Here is an 18574-nt window from a genome sequence, read left to right as displayed (position 1 = left end):
CATTGAAAATACTGTACGTAAAAACAGACAGTATGAGGTAAAACAATGTTGTTATACACTGACAACGCAAGTATTCCTTCTGGCAATTTCAATTCAGCTCATCTTTAAGGCTCAACTGATATTTTATGTTCTCTAAGAAGCCTTTGTCAGGCCACAGGGAGCTCCTCGGAACTCCTGGCACACTGGACTATCTGCTCCACTCCTACTGCACTCATGCTTATTATGTGCATTTCCATCTTTTCATTTGTACATTCTTTCAAGCTTGAGTACAACAGAAACTACAAATCAAAGCATTGTGCATAACCTTTAGTACTAAACAGGAATCTAGGAATCATATGTATGGCAGGCAGAAATCTAAAATAGCCCTCTAAGTTTCTCACCCTCTCGTATACACACCATGGTGGACAGAACCTTTGCATGTGATGGCAGAAGAGAATTTTTACAGATAATTAAGAACCTTAATCAGTTGACTTTGAATCAATCAAAAGGAAGATTGTACTGGACAGCCCTGACCTAATCAGATTAGCTCTTTAAAAAAGACTAGAAATTTCAGAGATTCTCATGCTGAGTTTGAAGGGGCCACCACGAATTCTACAACTGCAAGGAAATGAATTCTGCCAAAAATCAGGAGCTTGGAAGAGAACTCAACCTCAGATGAGACTGCTGTTTCAACCAGCACCCTAACTGCAGCTTGTGGGGCTCTGAGCAGGGGACCCGGCTAAACTATGCCCACACTATTGAGTCATAAAAACCAAGATAAAAAATGGGTGTTGTTTTAAGCCACTGAGTTCGTGGTACTTTGGTATGCAGCAATAGAAAACTAATGTAATTATCTGTGCTGACTGTGCTACTTGTACAAGAGGGTCTGGAAAGAGGGAAGCTGGTTCCTCCAAGCACAAAGTGACAAACAGCGAGTGTATCAGTCAGCCTGGGCTGCCATAACAAAATACCACAAGCCGGGTGACTTAAACAATAGAAGTATATTTTCTCACTTTCCTGGAGGCTGGAAGTCCAAGATCAAGGTTCCAGCAGGGTTGGTTTCTGGTGAGGCCTCGCTCAGCTTGCGAACTGTTACCTACTCTCTTATGTCCTCGCATGGTCTTTCCTCCACACACATGAGGGGAGAGAGAGAAATAGAGATTGCACATGCTCTGGTGTTTCTTCCTCTTCTTAGAAGGAAACCAGTCTTATCAGATTAGGGTCCCATCTTTATGACTTTGTCTAATCTTAATTACCCTTTTAAAGGCTCCTTCTCCAAATACAGTAATGGGGGAGGGAGTTAGGGCTTCAACAGATGAATTTTGGGGGAACACAGTTCAATCCATAACAAATAGGTAAAGCAGATGGCAGAGGCATAAATGGGTGAAAGTGGAAAAAGAGGAAAAAGGATGCAGGCTGGAAAATCTATGAAGGAATAATTGCAAGGGCCTGATGCTTACTTGGATGTTGAAGATGACGGAGCAGTACAAACTGAAGCACAGTTTGCAGTTTTGGGGAGATCCACCAAAAGGGATGCAACCACAGAAAAGAAACTGTCATTCCTCAGAGGACCACTGTCCTTTTGTTTTGGAGGGAAGTATCAGGAAAAGAGGGATGGAAATAAGGCAAGGAATTTTGTTGAAATTAAGGAATCAGCAAGTCATATAAACAGTTGTATCTACTAGAAAACAAGAAATACAGGCTAAAAAAGTAAATAACAGGTTCACATTTTAGCAAAAAGAATTATTGAAATGTAAATGGTTATAGAATTGTTACAACTGAGGTTGAAATTAGTGAAAAATTATGGATTTTTTTTCTATTTTTTAAAATATAATTATATTTTTGTTTCTTAATAATCAACCCATTTATTTTGTTTGACACAGTTGAGTGTGGAAAAGTGATCAACTATAATCTTACTGAAACTTGAAGTATTTCATATAGCAGTTCTAAAGCATGTTTATAAGACATAAACCTCACGAGGCAATCTGTGATTACAGAGTTCTGTGGTAATCAAAAAGGGTATAAACTTGAAGTCTCTGCCAGAGATCTGTAATGCCCACTGCTTATGAATGACTCTGAAATCAATAAGGACAGTCTAGAGCAGTGGCTCCCAAACTTCTTTGCAAACCTCACGAGGCAATCTGTGATTACAGAGTTCTGTGGTAATCAAAAAGGGTATAAACTTGAAGTCTCTGCCAGAGATCTGTAATGCCCACTGCTTATGAATGACTCTGAAATCAATAAGGACAGTCTAGAGCAGTGGCTCCCAAACTTCTTTGCATAGTAGCATCACTGAGGGGTATTTATAAAAATGCAGATTATCAGGGCTCACCCTAGGCTTACTGAGTTAGATCTTGGAGCCGGGCCTGGATCCTTCGAAATGTAAATCATCCTCAGACAAATCTGACGCATGACTAGAGTACTGGTCTAGAACAGCCTGGCAAGGTACTTCATGGTAACCTTGTGCTTTATCCTTCTGTCATCATGATCGATTAAGTAATTTCTACCAGAGGCTGCTACTAACCTCATTCAACAAAGGAGGAAACTAAAGTTTAAAAGAAGTGGCCCTTCCCATTTACTGGTATAAATGGTGGAGCATAATCCAAGACTGTCCAACTACAGTATGTCCAATGTGCCCTTTCCACTAGACTAAGCTTCCTTCCGGTGTCTAAGAAACCTCACATTTCATTCAGAAATGTCTGAATGCATTCAGGGAATATTTTCTTAGTATTTACATATTCAGCTGCACTACGTAAAGAGATGAGAAAGCACAGCAGCCCCAGCAAACTAATACAGTGGTGGGACAGAGGCAGAAGGAGGGGCCATTGTTTTCCAGCTGGATGGCATGCTACACCGGACAGCTGTCAGGACCACAAGCATGAGGGAAGAATGGGTTATCCTGAGTGTCAGGAACCTGCAGAATGCTGTGTCCTGAGGAGTCCTCTCTGAAGAAGTTGGTTGGTTCCCCGTGAGCAGCTCCCAGGGACACCTCCTTGTCCTCTGTCTTGCACTTTTTTGACTTGCATTCCAATCTGTTGCAAATGCATTGCGACCATCCCTCCTGCTGCCTTTTCAGATCTCATTCCTAGTAAGGGTAACCACTGACTACAGGAGGTGCCTGTTTTCTAACTATGTCACCTACTGATCTCTTCTCTGCAAATTCATGCTTAATCACCTGCTACTCAGTGAAATGTTGAATTGTTCAAATAAACATTGCTGGGAGAACTAAGATCAACAGTTTAGGCCTGTGTGTTAGCAGTCACCTCTAAAAGGGAGTGGGGAGGCCCGGGCTTCTGGCCCAAGATCTGTGATTACTATACCTGAAAATCCACTGCTTTCCCACATCTGATACCCGGATGGGTTAGGTACTTCCTCTTTGGAAATTAATTTTCTCACAGTTCTGGAAGCTGATTGCCCAAGATCAAGGTGTTGGCAGTGTTGATTCCCTCTGAGGCCTCTCTCCTTGGCTTTTGCATGGTCATCTTCTCCCTGTGTCTTCACATCGTCTTCCCTCTGTGTCTATGTTCCAATCTCTGCTTCTTATAAGGACACCAGTCATACTCAGTTAGGGCCCATCAATATGACCTCATTTTACATTAATTACCTCTTTAAAGGCCCTATCTCCAAATACAGGCCCTATTTCACATGCTGAGGTACTGGAGGTTAGGAATTTAACATATGAATGGAGCACAGGACACAATTCAACCTAGCACCCCGTGAAAAGAGCACTTTTGTCCTGTTAGACCCCATTTTTCTGTTCATGAGGAATCTCAGAATTCTAAGTGGGGAGAATCATCTCCCTGAAGTATGTAATCATCCCTTCGTAAGAGGTGAATGTTCTCTCAGATAACTAATGGGGCCTGGAAGCACCAGCTCCGAAGAAGGCAGAGACAGACTGATGAATTTTAATAAAGCTCACACATCAGGGCCTGCTATTGTAAGTTCTGGGAGCCACAGTGTTCTGGCAGGAAAGGAAAAGCAAGGCCACAACCAGGAAGGATTTCTAGATAAGCATTCCAGATAAATAGGCAAAGAGATTTCAAAAAAAGACATCTGGATCTCCAAGCCACCAGTAATTTGTTGTGATTTTGTTCCACGTTCTTAATAAATGTTTACTTTCACACCTAATTTTATATTAAAATTTTTGTGTTTTTTTCTCTTAAGCTTCAGACTCCCCCAAAAACTAGAGATGCCCCGTGGAAGATTTGAAACATGAAATTCTTTCACACAGCTCAGACATTGAAATTTTCTCTGGAATTCCACAAGACTGAGACAGAGCTGACAGAAGCCACACACTGCTACTGTCTACTCTTTATGAAACTTAGCTATCTTTGAAGGATTCAGTCCTGGACTGCTACCCATGCTAAAAAATTCCACAGTAGAGAGAGAGAAAAAGGCTTTCATTGGCAAATAGTTAGAAAGTCTGTATACTAATTCTAAAATCATCTTTAACAGAACTAAGAGGTTCCTTTTCCCAGCAACCTAATTCCCATCTCACCCAAAACCATGTCCCTGTAATCAGATCAAGGTGACACACTGAGGACCACACAATTCATGTTTACCAGAGTCTGTATGTCCCATACCAACTAATAATCCCAGCCACACAGCTACAACGTGTCCCATGCCAGCTGCCAAGCTTAAAGGCCCAAAACTGCAAGACCTATACAAAGAAAGGTGTAACGCCTCACGCCAGTGCTAGTGGAACTCAAAACCTCATTCTCCTCGTGTTATTTTCAGCTCTAAATTCCAGTCCCTCTAACTATGGCTCAATTGTTTCTGGCCAATGAGCTCATATTTAGAGTTTTAATTTGTGATAGTAATACTTTTGTCCCCAGTTTGAGTTTGGGACTAGTTGAGAATTAGACATGGCTATCAGAGAGACCAAACATCAGATGTATTACTTAAAATAACTACATAAGAGGATATGAATTAAATGAAAACTCACAGGGAACTTTCTAATAGTTCCTCCAAACTTCAGTTTACCCAAAAGCAGAGCGGACGACTGGAGACATGCCCGGCTGGCCAGAGTTCCCTGGTAATCTGACCTCATGGTGAAGAGAAGACCCAGAGGTACCCTCTATGCAGCAGCCACATCTGAAAGAAAGTGAATCTAGGAGAAGCTGAACCAAACCGCTCACTTCGAAACTCACCCATTAGATAAGTCATACCTATCCCTGTGGAAAGGAGTACGTAGAGGTAGGAGGGCAAAAAACTCCAGGAGGTGTCCCTCTGGCCAGAACACTGAAACACAAAGCTCAGGGAGTGTAACGGTTTCCATCTAACAGCACTGGCAACAAATAGCTCAAGTCTTTAAAATGTTTTGATCTAAAGATACAGTAAAGGCATTTCCAGAAATATGTCCAAAGAAAATACTCAGTGATACAAATAAGCAGTTATGTATCAATCAATATCCTCATTTTAGCAGTAGAGCAGGAAAAGAAATCAAGGCAATAAGGAAAAAGAATAGTATGTCTCTACTAAATGTTTTCTAAATGCTTTTAATGAAATCAAAAGGTATTCGTGTTATAACTGGGAATTTTAAAAAGGCAGCAAAATTTTATTACAACAAAATCCCAAAATGTTTTTTCTAAGTATTTCCACAAAAACCTAAAATAGATAAGAAACATTACAGGTATATTTTTTTCTTATTATGTATTTTCTAAATGTTCTACAAGGAGCATATATTATTAATAAAATCAGGATAAGATTATTTGTTTCAATCTTCCCAGCATATCCAATCCATGATTTACTATGTATACTAATTTCATAAAAAAAGAATTTTATATTTAGGTATCACTCTTCTCATGAGCTAAACAAAAACAAACTTAAACCTGCATAGCATATTACCATATAGGGAACAAATGAAAATTCCTATTTGTGTGGATATCCCCATTATTTCCACAATATAAAACAAGAAATACGTATTTTATCCTGTTGTTGTAATTTACCTAAAATATGGGGACAAATATCTAATATACTTATTGATTTTAGTGAAACTAATCCATGATCAAATAAATTAGCTTCTGTGAATAAGAACAATATCATCTTTTAATTAGTCATGACTAGGGTTGCCAGATAAAATAACGTATATTCAATCAAATTTGAATTTATGATAAACAACTTTTTATACTAAGTATGTCCTTTGCAATATTTGAAAGGGTCCATGCAATATTTGGAACATACTTATACTAAGAAATCATTAACTGTTTATCTGAAATACCAATTTAATTGGCCACCCTGAATTTTTATTTGCTCAATCTGGCAACCCTATTTATGATATCATTTCAGAAAGCCACATCCTCTGCTCTGAATGTTCATTACTCTAGCTCCAGTAGTGGCTAAACAACTGAATTAACTGGAAAACAATTCATCAAGCTAAAACTAGAGCTTTCTAATTCAGAGGGAAACATTCCCAAGGAGGACACTTGAAGAGATTCCAAGCTTGTGAATCTTGCTGTGTATGCCACTCGATAATTGCCTTTGCACACCTCTCTCTCTCCCCATCCCTGTTGAACCGTCCCAGAAAAAACAAGAGCAGCAGGGAATCCAAGTGCCCTGGTTTCCAAACGAATTCTAAGTGAAATATGTGGGAGCCCAGCAATCCTTCCCTGACTCTCAGAGCCACCCAGCCACATGGCTGAAGGGCAGGACAGCTGCGGGAGGGACGGTGGGGCTGCACCAGCGGTGGGTCCTCTCTGTCGCCCCGAAAGCAGGAAACCAGGGATCGCCACTGGAATACCTGTTACCACGGGAAGAAACAAGGAAGAAGTTGTCTGGTTTCTTTCTTCTTATCCCAAAGATGCTTATCTCACATTGTGACCACAGAAAGATGAAGGTTGGGCAAGGACAAGAAGCACACTTGGACAACTGGTGTCTTATTATCCTGTGGCTATTATCCAATGGCTATTATTCCATTGTTGTATGAACAATAAAGATATAGACCAAAAGATGCAGGATTCAAACTCCCTGGTTCGGGGTTTCCCTAGTGGCACAGTGGTTAAGAATCTGCCTGCCAATGCAGGGGACTCGGGCTCGAGCCCTGGTCCGGGAGGATCCCACATGCCACGGAGAAGCTAAGCCCGTGCGTCACAACTACTGAGCCTGCACTGTAGAGCCCACGAGCCACAACTACTGAGCCTGCATGCCACAACTACTGAAGCCTGTGAGCCTAGAGCCCGTGCTCTGCAACAAGAGAAGCCACCGCAATGAGAAGCCCGCGCATCACAACGAAGAGTAGCCCCCGCTCGCCGCAACTAGAGAAAGCCGGCGTGTGGCAACGAAGACCCAACGCAGCCAAAAATAAATAAATAAATAAAATTTTTGAAAAAAAAAAAAAATACCCTGGCTCACATTTAGGTGAGACCTCATCCTTCAGAAGATTTTAGTAGCCAGATGGCTCTCTGGATCCTTCATTAAGTACTGAGCTCAAGCCTCAAAAGATACGTACTCACTCTTTGGTGCAGTTGTTTAAAAGGAAGATCAGCAACAATACTGATGTCTGAAAACCAGATCAGTGGGAATAAGAAGGAATCCAGCAGAGGTCCTCAAAAGAGGACATGTTCACTGTCTGACCTTTTAACCAGATGACCCACCATGCCAAAGGGGACTCGCAAGGGCAGGTCCAGGTTCCTCCCTGAATAACCTCCCCTCCCCCTGCAATTCATCAAGACACGCCCATCCCAGCAAAGAGGTTTTATAACCTAGTAGAGAAAGTGAAAAGCAGATAGCATCAGGGTTAACGCCTGTTGTTCAATCACAAAAATGGCCCTAAGACTCAAGCTGATGATTTATACATTTATCACCCTGCAATCATACATTTACTCACCCTGCAACTGTCCCATTCACCTGCCATGGTCCTACACACAGAAAGTGAGGATAAGCACCACTGTCCAACAGTTTGAAATCTATACCATTAGCTCAACGCTGACTGGATACAAACCGAGAAACAGAAATGATGACTTTTGTATTCTAATTTTTGCAACTTAAATATCATTTGCTTTCAAAACTATTCCAGTATTTATTTTTTGTTTGCATTTTGCTGAAAAGCCAATGCTTTCCTGGTGTGTGGTTAGCATATTTTCTTTTAGCCCCACTCTTTGCAACACTAAATACTTTAGTTATATATCACTTGCCTTAAGAGCCTGCGGAACCCTGCTTCTAGTCCTCTTCATCCAGTCTAGCTTCTCAATTGAATTTTTCTTACCTATCTAGGCTGATTGTCTCCACATGTCCTGTGGCTGGAAGTTTCCATTCAGCCAGTCCTGTAGTATACACAAAGCAGCAGAGACCTGAAAGAAATGACGCCTAGTCATTAGGAATAAGTTCTATTCCCATTTTTCCAATCTTTTTTTTAACCGATACTGGTAATGAAAGGCATCCGAAAATATTCCAAAAGTTGAAATGCATTGTCTTCATCAACAAAATACTTCTGATAACTGTTTGCAAAGCAAGTCTGCTGTTAGAGAACCTAAAAGTCTGGGCCCTCCATTGACACGGGCATCCGACAGTGTGCTCCTTCCTCGCTGAGTCCATGGGAGTGCGAAGTGGGAAAGGATTTTTAATTCATCTTGGCTACCACTCTGTCTTATGAGAGGACAGCATCTAAACTAAGATGACTCTGTCAGGCTACTTGCCCCTCACAGAAATAAAAACTGGGTTTATCTCCTGGGTATCTTCATCAGGAGAGTAAAACTCAATTGCTGTGCATCAAAAAGGACCACCTCCCCACTTTGATACAATGTTGGGATGGGGAGTTGTTAAGAGGCAGAAAGTCTGGTTGAGTGCCAAGGCTTCTGTTTGCTAGAAGTACTGTAAGGAACAGTGCATAAGGCCTGGTGTCAGCGCCAGCTTCCTCATCTATAACATAGGAATGAAACCCTGCCTCCTAGGCCTATTGTAGGAAATGAATGAGATAATTTGAGCAAAAATATTCTACAACACGGATGGACCTAGAGATTGTCACACTGAGTGAAGTAAGTCAGACAGACAGAGAAAGACAAATATCATTTGATATCGCTTACACGTGGAATCTAAAAAACGGGACAAATGAACTTACCTACAAAACAGAAATAGAGGTACAGATGTAAAAAATAAACTTCTGGTTACTGGGGTTAAGTGGGGGGGAGGGATAAATTGGAAGATTGGGATTGACATATACACACTACTATATATAAAATAGATAACTAATAAGGACCTACCATATAGCACAGGGAACTCTATTCAATACTCTGTAATGGCCTATATGGGAAAAGAATCTTTAAAGAGTGGATATATGTATACGTATAATTGATTCACTTTGTTGTACACCTGAAACTAACACAACACGGTAAATCAACTATATTCCAATAAAAATTTTTAAAAATTCTACAAATTGTAATGACCCTGACAAAAGCAAGTTCATAGCATGTGAGTTGTAGCTACAGAGGAGACTGTCTCTAGAGGATTCCTCTCAAAGCACAGGCAGAAATCATGATTTGAAAATAATGCTTTTATTTTAATATATGTGTTGTTTTGTTTGTTTGCTTGTTTTTGCGGTACACGGGCCTCTCACTGCTGCGGCCCCCACCCTGTCGCGGAGCACATGCTCCGGATGCGCAGGCCCAGCGGCCATGGCTCACAGGCCCAGCCGCTCCACGGCACGCAGGATCCTCCCGGACCGGGGCGCGAACCCGCGTCCCCTGCCTCGGCAGGCGGACTCCCAACCACTGCGTCACCAGGGAAGCCCCAATATATGTGTTTTAAACAATGTATATCTGCACCAAACAGATATGTAACCCTGGAAAAAAAAAATAGCATGCTGGTATTTTCAGTTTGTTTACTTTAGACCACTTACAGAATAGCACAGTTTTTCTCTCTCTCTAAAAGGCTTTCCTAATCAATAATGTGTTTAACCTCAACTTTAAGGAGGTATTTAAATTAGCACGATTCTCAAGTTCTTTCTTCCCAGAGCAGTCCCACAGAGTAACTTTCTAAATATTGCTTTTGTCTGGGCCAAATCATCTTGCAACGCCAGAAACACATTACTGCAAAGTTGCATTATAAGACAGTGCCATCATAACAAAATGGTGAAAACCAGAGCAGTTTTTATTAATAACAGCAGAACCTAATTTCATGGGTTTTAATTTACCATTTTTATATTTTACAATGACATTATCCAGATATAAATTGTTATGATGAGAAGCTATTCACTAGGGACAGAAAAAAAAGTTAGAACTCTGCTTTTAAAATAAGACTTTGCATATATCAGTGAAGGACACACTAATAAAGATTGGTCTGGAACATTTCTCTTTATGACGATTGACTTATCAGCAATAGTTACTACAGCAGAATTGGAAATTACATAATTGCCAGAAACTGTAGATATTTGACTTGGCAAGAACCCTAGGTTTATCTGATTTATTTTTGTAAGAATTGGGCCCCGTGGATATTTAGAAATGTTTAATGAAAGAACAGTAGAATATAAATGAAACAAGCAAAAATCCTCTTTTCAAAGGCTGAATTTAACTCCATCATCACTGTTGTGATAACACAAATAAACCAAAGACAAACCTTTGGTGATGGCGTTGGGGAAAATTAAAACATTATGAGCTACTAACATCTGGACATTTTCTCCCGCTTCAAAATCATTCTCGTCCATTCTCTGCCTACTATTTATCAGTGGGCACTGCATAATGTGACACCGAGCCTCGGAACATATGCACAGTAAAGAGAGAACAAAACCCGAAGGGCCATGTTCATGTACATTTTGACCTCTGTCTGCACTCAAGGAGGAGGCCATCCATTGTTGAGAAAAACAGAGAGACAGAGAGAGAGAGAGAGACAAGAGTTTTACTGACCCCAGATTCTGTTCTCCTGCCTTTGGACCTCCAATGCCTGGTATAATGCTTGTTACAAAGCTGATTCTCAATAAGTGTTTTGTTGTTGAACTGAAGCAAATGAGAAAGATAGACTAAGAGAAAATAAAATAAAATAAAGCAGCTAGATATGGTAAGAAGAGACAGCCTGCGAAGACCTGGTTTCTATTCTTGGTTGCATCATCAACTGGCTTTATGATCTTAGGTTAAGTCCTTTCTTCTTTCTAGACCTTGGTTTCCTCATCTGTAAAATGAGTCCATTTTTCTTGATGGTATCTGAAATATCATCCACTCCATTAACCCCTAGTTCAGAAGGTTCCTATCAGAAATGATGAGGGTGGGAACTAGACAATGATGGTGAGGATAGTACAGATTCAAGAGATGTTATGATGTTGATGCTGAAGAACTCAGTGCCCAAATGAATGGCAGGATGGCAGAGCTAGGAGAGGTTTTGCATAACTCTCGTGTTCCTGCTTAGGTAACAAGGCTCACAGGAGTAAGAAACATAGGACAGGGAAAAGATTTTGGAAGGAGTGGATAAGTCCAATTTTGGACATGTCAAGTTTTAGATGTCTGTGGGTCATCAGGCAGCACCGATACCTATGTTTTCTTAGAATAGTCTCTGTTGAGCTATTGAGGAGACTAATTAATTACTGAGAACATTTTGGCTGAAAGTTGGAAAAACGCAAATGGGTACAATCTCATTCAGGCCCAGGATTAATGGAGAAAGGATTGGGAGTCATTTTCAGGTCACAGAAATCACCTCTTCAAACGCTAGTCTATCCTCTGATATAGAAAGTCTTTCCAATTGGGGACACAATGTCTTATATCCTTTTTTAATTAATCCAGGAAACATTTATTTCAACTACTGTATGAGGCACTGGAGATGCAGAGATGATTACTTCATAGGCCCTGTCCCCCAAGGTTTCCACAGACTAATGGAAAGGAAAAATACGAGAACAAGAAAGTGTAAGTCAGTGTGCTTAGTGCTTAGGGTAGAGGCTGCAGAGGGTGCTGTGGAAGGGACCGCCGTACAACAATGGACATGGGACGGGAGGACATGGCCGGTTTTGAAGGATACTAAGGAGGTCAAGCCAAAAGATGCTAATGAGTAACAGGATGTGACAAGGAGGAAGATGCAGGGTCTAGGATAAATCCAGGATTTTACCTGAGCTACCGGGAGGATAGTAGTGCCATCCACAGAAATGGGAACACAGGAGTGGAAGCAAGCTTTGTTATTTTACTGGGGAGGAGAAAGTGGGCTGCCAGGGAGTCTAACCAGAAAAGGCTATCAATCTTGAAGTCAAACTTCAAAAGACTGAAAAATGTCATGAGAGCCAATTTGGCCCATATGCATCCCCAGAAATACAGAATCCAAGCTGGACTAGACTTGGGAGTCTGAGCTGTGCCGCACTGAGGGACATTCATTGCTGAACTACATTTTACAACGATATTGTGGGGGAAGGAACCTCTAGAAACAAGCTGCTTGTTCCTCAAATAGCAAACACACATATTTTCTCACCACCAACGGGGCTGTTGCCAGGAAATCACACAGACCCCAAATAAAAAACAGGCCAAAGGAAAACAAAGAGAAAAGACTCCTGGTCTCTTGTTCATGGGGCACTGAAGTTCAGGGCAAGGCCCTCCTTAGGGGGTCACAGGGTCCAGATAAAATCCTCCCCAGAGTCCCTGAAATTTGTTTTTGCAGGTGAATCAGAAGGCAGGGGACCTGGGATAAGGATGGTTACTGAGTGCCTGTTCTGTGCCAGGCATTGTGCTTCATCCTTCACATTTCTTGTTTCCATTCTCTCTATGAGGTCAGTAGTATTATCATTCCTATCTTACAAATGAGGAAACAGGCTGTGAGGTTAAGCAACTTGCGGAGACCCATAGGAAGTGGCAGCACTGATGCTCAAAGCCAAGCCTGCAGACCATGCTGCTTTTCTCCACAATATACTGTCTGTCCAAAGAGAGCTGCCTGAGAGCTCCTGATGCCTGGAAGTGAAGCTCCTACCACTGCCACCTCCACACAGGAAATAACTTAGTGACAATGCAGGGGCAGCACAACGAGCACCAATACAGGTAGATGCCTCAACCCTCTCTTTCTTTTTTGTATTTTGTTTTTTTTTTTTCTTTTTTTAAAACAACCTAATAGAGAAAGCCCCCGAGTCCTCACAGCCCCTCTCAGATCCCGGATCCTCCGAGCAAGCTGATAACTGCCACCAGGTCCCAGGCTAGGAGGTATTTCCCTGCTTTGTTCTATTCAGGCTTGGCTCTGGAAAGCGGAAGCATCACAGCATCATACAGAACTAGACAGCTTAAAGGCAGCCTCTGTGAAGTCCAAGACATGTTCTCCTTAACACACCGTAGCTCCAGGTGCAGCCGCTTATATGCCATGAACATGAGGGTACGTACTGAACTCCTACCTAGCACTGGCTCATCTGGCCGGCCTGCAACAGGAAACTGAACAATTTCTTTTTCTCTGGATGAGGCATAGCAAACTGATTAATGATGTGAGGGAGAGTGGGCTAAGGAGGGGAGTTCTACAAATGTTTCTTTTAGGTGAGCCATAGCAGGCGTGGGGAAAGAAAGGTGTGCATTGTAAGGGGTGGCAGGCCGTGTTTGGCTAATTAGGGTTTGGTTAATGCTGGTGAGTGTCGAACATTCCTGCTAATGGCTGTTACTAATGGGAGAAATGGGATCATTTGTTAACTTTACTTACGAAAGTAAGTGTGGAAGGCAGGATGGAGAAAAAAAGCTGAACATGGACCATTTTGGCTAAGCCAAATGAGAAGTGGAAAAAACTCCTCATGATTTTCTTAAAAAGATCAAGATTCCGATTTCACACTGGCACCAAGTTCCCTTGCCTTTATGAGCAAGTGGTCACCAATTTCTACTTGGCCTGCCTGATTTTGAAGCCCTTTGGCGATCTTCCAATTGACCTTTTCTCCCTGTTCAAACATGCAGACTTTTTTTTTTTTTTTTTTTTTTTTGCAGTACGCGGGCCTCTCACTGCTGTGGCCTCTCCCATGGCGGAGCACAGGCTCCAGACGCGCAGCCTCAGCGGCCATGGCTCACGGGCCCAGCCGCTCCGCGGCACGTGGGATCTTCCCGGACCGGGGCATGAACCCGTGTCCCCTGCATTGGCAGGCGGACTCTCAACCACTGCGCCACCAGGGAAGCCCCAGACTTTTTTTTAAATGGAAGTTGTCTTGGAGGTATGTGTTATTAAGAACTTACTGTGAACTGTGCTACGTGCTTTTACTTGCATGATTTCATTCAAGTTTTACAACAAAATTGTGAGACGTATATAAACATTTAATTCCTATTTTACAGATGAGAAGATTGAAGCTTAGAACGCTAACCTACACAGCAATTAAGTAACACTTTTAGTTTTGAAGGACTTTATAGTTTATGACTCCCCTCAGGATAACTTTTTAAAAATATTTTCTAAAGTACAAGTGTTTTACATTTTTTTACTCTTTCCCAATCCATCAATCGCATCCCATCACATTGTACCACAGACAGAGTTCTCTGGCTCCCTAATCCCTGGTATCTCCTGAGTCCTGTGGATAATCAAGATGGACAGACTCGAGAAACGTGAACTTCAAAAACAACTTATTCTTCATTGGTGAATTCTGAATGGCATACTCTCCTCTCTGGAAAACCTTCCCAGAACTGGTACTTTGCAGCCTCGACCTATGTAAGCAGAACACTGACATAACTGCCATCTGGGCAGGGCCTGGTATATGCACATTGGCCTCCAGTCAATATTTTGGACAAGGAATTTCCACTTACCAGCTTTTGGCAAGAGAACTGTGCATACACACCATAAACAGGATTGATATGAGAAGCTACTCCTTAATCGGGCTCTGAGACTTATAGAGACACAGTCTTGTTGGATAGGGCTCATATTTAGAAACTATGAAGACCTGTCTGATCTAATTACTTAGACTATTCAATTAACTGCATAGGGTTTCAGACTGACATACTGTTAAGCTGGGGATAGAAGAATGGGCCACTGGAGAAGCTCCCTGAAGAGGAAGTGTGATTAAACAAACAAACAATCCTTGTAAGCTTTAGAGGCAGGTAGGACTGAGTTAGAAACTTGATTCTACCAACTGCCAATTTTGTGACTTTGGACAAGTTGCCTCACTCAGTTTGGTAGTTAAAAAGTAGTAAATAGTCTGAAATATGAAAAGTGTCCTATGATTAAAAGCATGAGCTCTCATGGCCCATACTTTTTCATTCATAAAGATTTCAAACCATCCCTATGCATTTCAAAAGGGAAAAAGCAGTCACTGCAAGCCTTTGAGGGCCTAGGCTCTAGAACTCACACAATGTTACTTCCCAGCACCACATTAAATAAAGCAAGTCACAGGCAGGCCTGGATTCAAGGGGTGGGAAATTTCTACTTCCTTATGAGAGTGGCTGCAAAATACTGTGTATGACCCAGTCAGCCACAGAACCAGGAATTCTGGGCCAAGCACATTACAAGCATTACATATATATTCCTCCCTAAAAGACTCAAACTAGGTATCATAACACCCACCTTATAGAGATGAAAAACAAGGTGCAGAGATGTTAAGGGACTTACCAAGATTAACTACGTGTTAGTAGCAGGGCTGGCTTTTAAATGCAGGTTTATTTGACTCAAAAGCCAACACCGATACCTGATATATTTTGAAGGCCAATCATGAGAGATGCCATTTCTACAGAAAGGAGCTAAGAAGGATAAATCACTTTATCCCCACATTTATTTTCAGTACTATTCCAAAAGAAACACTGTGAGTACATAAACACTCTATGCAGGGGTCAAGGTGCTCCCAGGTCTGTTCCACACCTGCCTCAACAGTCACAGACTCTCAAAGGGCTACAGGCATATGTTCACCACTCCTCCAAAAACATCCAAACACATGAATCTAAGAGACTTAAGAATAAGCTCAGACACCTCTCCATCTATTAACTTTCCCAGCCGATACTCTCAAAAAGTAGGAAATGTATTTAAATCAAGTGCCCAAAGAAACCCCAGTTAGCCTGTATTCCTTGAGGTAGATGGTGGTGGTCAATCATTTCCAAGCCTGGGTTTTACTCACTTAGCTCTGTGTTTTGAAAGCTCACTAAGGTAAAGTCAGTTAAATGAGTGTGGTAGGCAAAATTCTAAGATCATGTCCCCACAAAAGACTCTTAACCTTAAATGATTCCCTCCCTTGTGAATATTGTGGGACACCACCCCCATGAGTAGGTTTTGTACATGGCAAAAGGGATTCTGTAGCTATAATTTAGCTTACTCATCAGCTGACTCCAGGTTAATTTAAAAGATTTTTCCAAGTGGACATAACCTAATCATGTGATTTCTTCCAGAACAAAGCATTGCCTCTGTTTGTAACAAAAGAGAAAGGCAGAGATTCAAAGCAGGAGAGGAATTCAACACAAGGGAGGTTCTCCATTAATGAGAGGGAGGTCCTGGGGCAAGAATCTGAGAATGGCCTCTAGGAGCTGAGAGTAAACCTTGGCCAACATCCAGGAAGTTGGACCTCAGTCCTATAGTCACAAGAAACCGGATTGTGCCAACAGCACGAATGGACTTGGAAGCAGATTCCTCCCCAGAGCTTCCAAGTAAGAGCCCATCCTGATTTACACCTTGGTTTCAGCCTTAGGAGATCCTGAGCAGAGAACTCAGTTAAGCCCACCTAGACTTCTAGCCTGAGGAACTATGGTATAATAAATACACTTGTTTTAAACTAAATGAATGGTGACCTGTTACAAAGAGGTAGAAAACGAACACAGCAAGCCAATTCAAGTGACAGATGGGGACAAAAGGAAATCCTGACTCTTCCTCCTTTTCCACAACCCATTCTGTTGTCTCAGGAAAGGTGAAGCTGTGTTGACTAATATTAGGCCCAACATGCCCCAAACTATCCATTCTATGACATGGACGGTGTCCATTGCTAGCTGTATTAAATTTTCCAAAATAGTCTTGATTGGAAATATCATTAGACCACATATTCTCATTTTCAATCTGACAGTCTAGTTATGCCATAATAGCATGTCTACTTGGTAAGGCATCGATGATAACATCAAAGCAATGCTTTTTGCAAAATTCTTTGTTCATAATTCACTAAGACAAAATGATAATGAACATATCTATTATTGCTATGCATGTTATTATACTACCTATAATCCTTACATCCTTCCTGACAGGTAGATGTTACTATTCCAATTTTGAGGGCAACAAAACTGAAATTTGAATGGAGTAAGTGGTCCAAATACATTGATTAGCAGAGGTAGAATTTAAGTGAATGACGTATCATTTATTGAGGCGACAAACACTGAGCAGAAAGCAGGTTTTAGGATTGAAATCAAGAGTTCTGATTTGGATGTGCCAATTTGGAGAGGCTACTGATCACCCAACTATATTTTTTAATGTACTAATCATTATGGACAGAAAAATTTTGTACTAAGGAACTTGTACTTTAGCTAACGAAAGGAGATACTCGAGAAAATATTATTTACAATAGCAAAAACGTCGAGATCCCCCAAGCATCCAATAGTAGGGAAATACATAAATTGTAGTGTACATACTCTAGAACATTTTGGAGTCATTAAATTTATGATTACTCAAACCAAGTGGACTGGGAGTTACACCACCAGCTCCCCTAGTTTTCAGGCCTTCAGACTCAGAGTAAATTACACCATTGGCTTTCCTGGTTCTCCAGCTTGCAGACAGTATACTGTGGGACTTCTCAGTCTCCATGATCACATAAGCCAGTTTCCATAATAAATCTCCTCGTATATATCTATATATATATCCTACTGGTTCTATTTCTCTGGAGCAATGCTGACTAATACAGCTGCCTACATATATGTGTAGTTTTCCATGCTCAGTAACAGAGCTAAGAATCAGAATATAATAAAGGAAAACAAATTAGAAAATCTGGAAGAAAAGCAATTTTTTTAATCACCCTTAGCGCTCAGAACAAAACAATATATTTACATATTGATACATAAAATAATCTGAAACACTTATTATGCTCATATTCTATTCTGGGTGGTATGCTATGGGAAAAGAACAATAATCAAGGAACTTATTGAATATATGGATGCAGAGTTACATAGAAGAGACATGGAAGGGAGCAGAAGCAAAAGCAGATCTTAGGTATAGGCTAGAGGACTGGTCAAAAACCAGAGACTTTTCCAGTCCCTCCTCTCTGCAAAAGCCTCCTCCTGTGTTTTGCAGAACACAAGCTGAGACTCACAGCTTTTGTTCCTAACTGCTATTCTAATGCCTGCCCCTTTCTCAGCCTGCCCTCCCTGTTCTGTCTGTGCCACTAAGACTACAGAGTTTAGGAAATGGGAAGAATCACCACACTGACATTTGATTGGTTATACGTGGACATGAATAAGAAATATTTCTAAACTTCTGTTCCTACAACTAGATTGCAGTGTAGATTAAATCAGTTAAAGATTTTTTTTCAATTTTAACTTTGTAGTATAGCTGTAGCAAAATTCTCAGTAAAAGTAATAACTAATATTTGTTAATCACTTGTGAATGCCAATCACTGTCTTAAATACTTTTATTTCAACTATCACAACTACCATCTGATGTTGATACCATCGTTATTTCCATTTTCTAAATGAGGAAATTGAGACTTAGGACAATTAAACAACTTGTCTGGGATCACAGTGAGACATGGGGGGTGGGTGAAGGATTCAAACCCAAGCAGTCTAACCTGGAGCAT

Source organism: Phocoena sinus, chromosome 13, assembly GCF_008692025.1.
Source record: "Phocoena sinus isolate mPhoSin1 chromosome 13, mPhoSin1.pri, whole genome shotgun sequence".
In the NCBI taxonomy this organism is placed as follows: Eukaryota; Metazoa; Chordata; class Mammalia; order Artiodactyla; family Phocoenidae; genus Phocoena; species Phocoena sinus.
Note: the sequence above shows the minus strand (reverse complement) of the source record.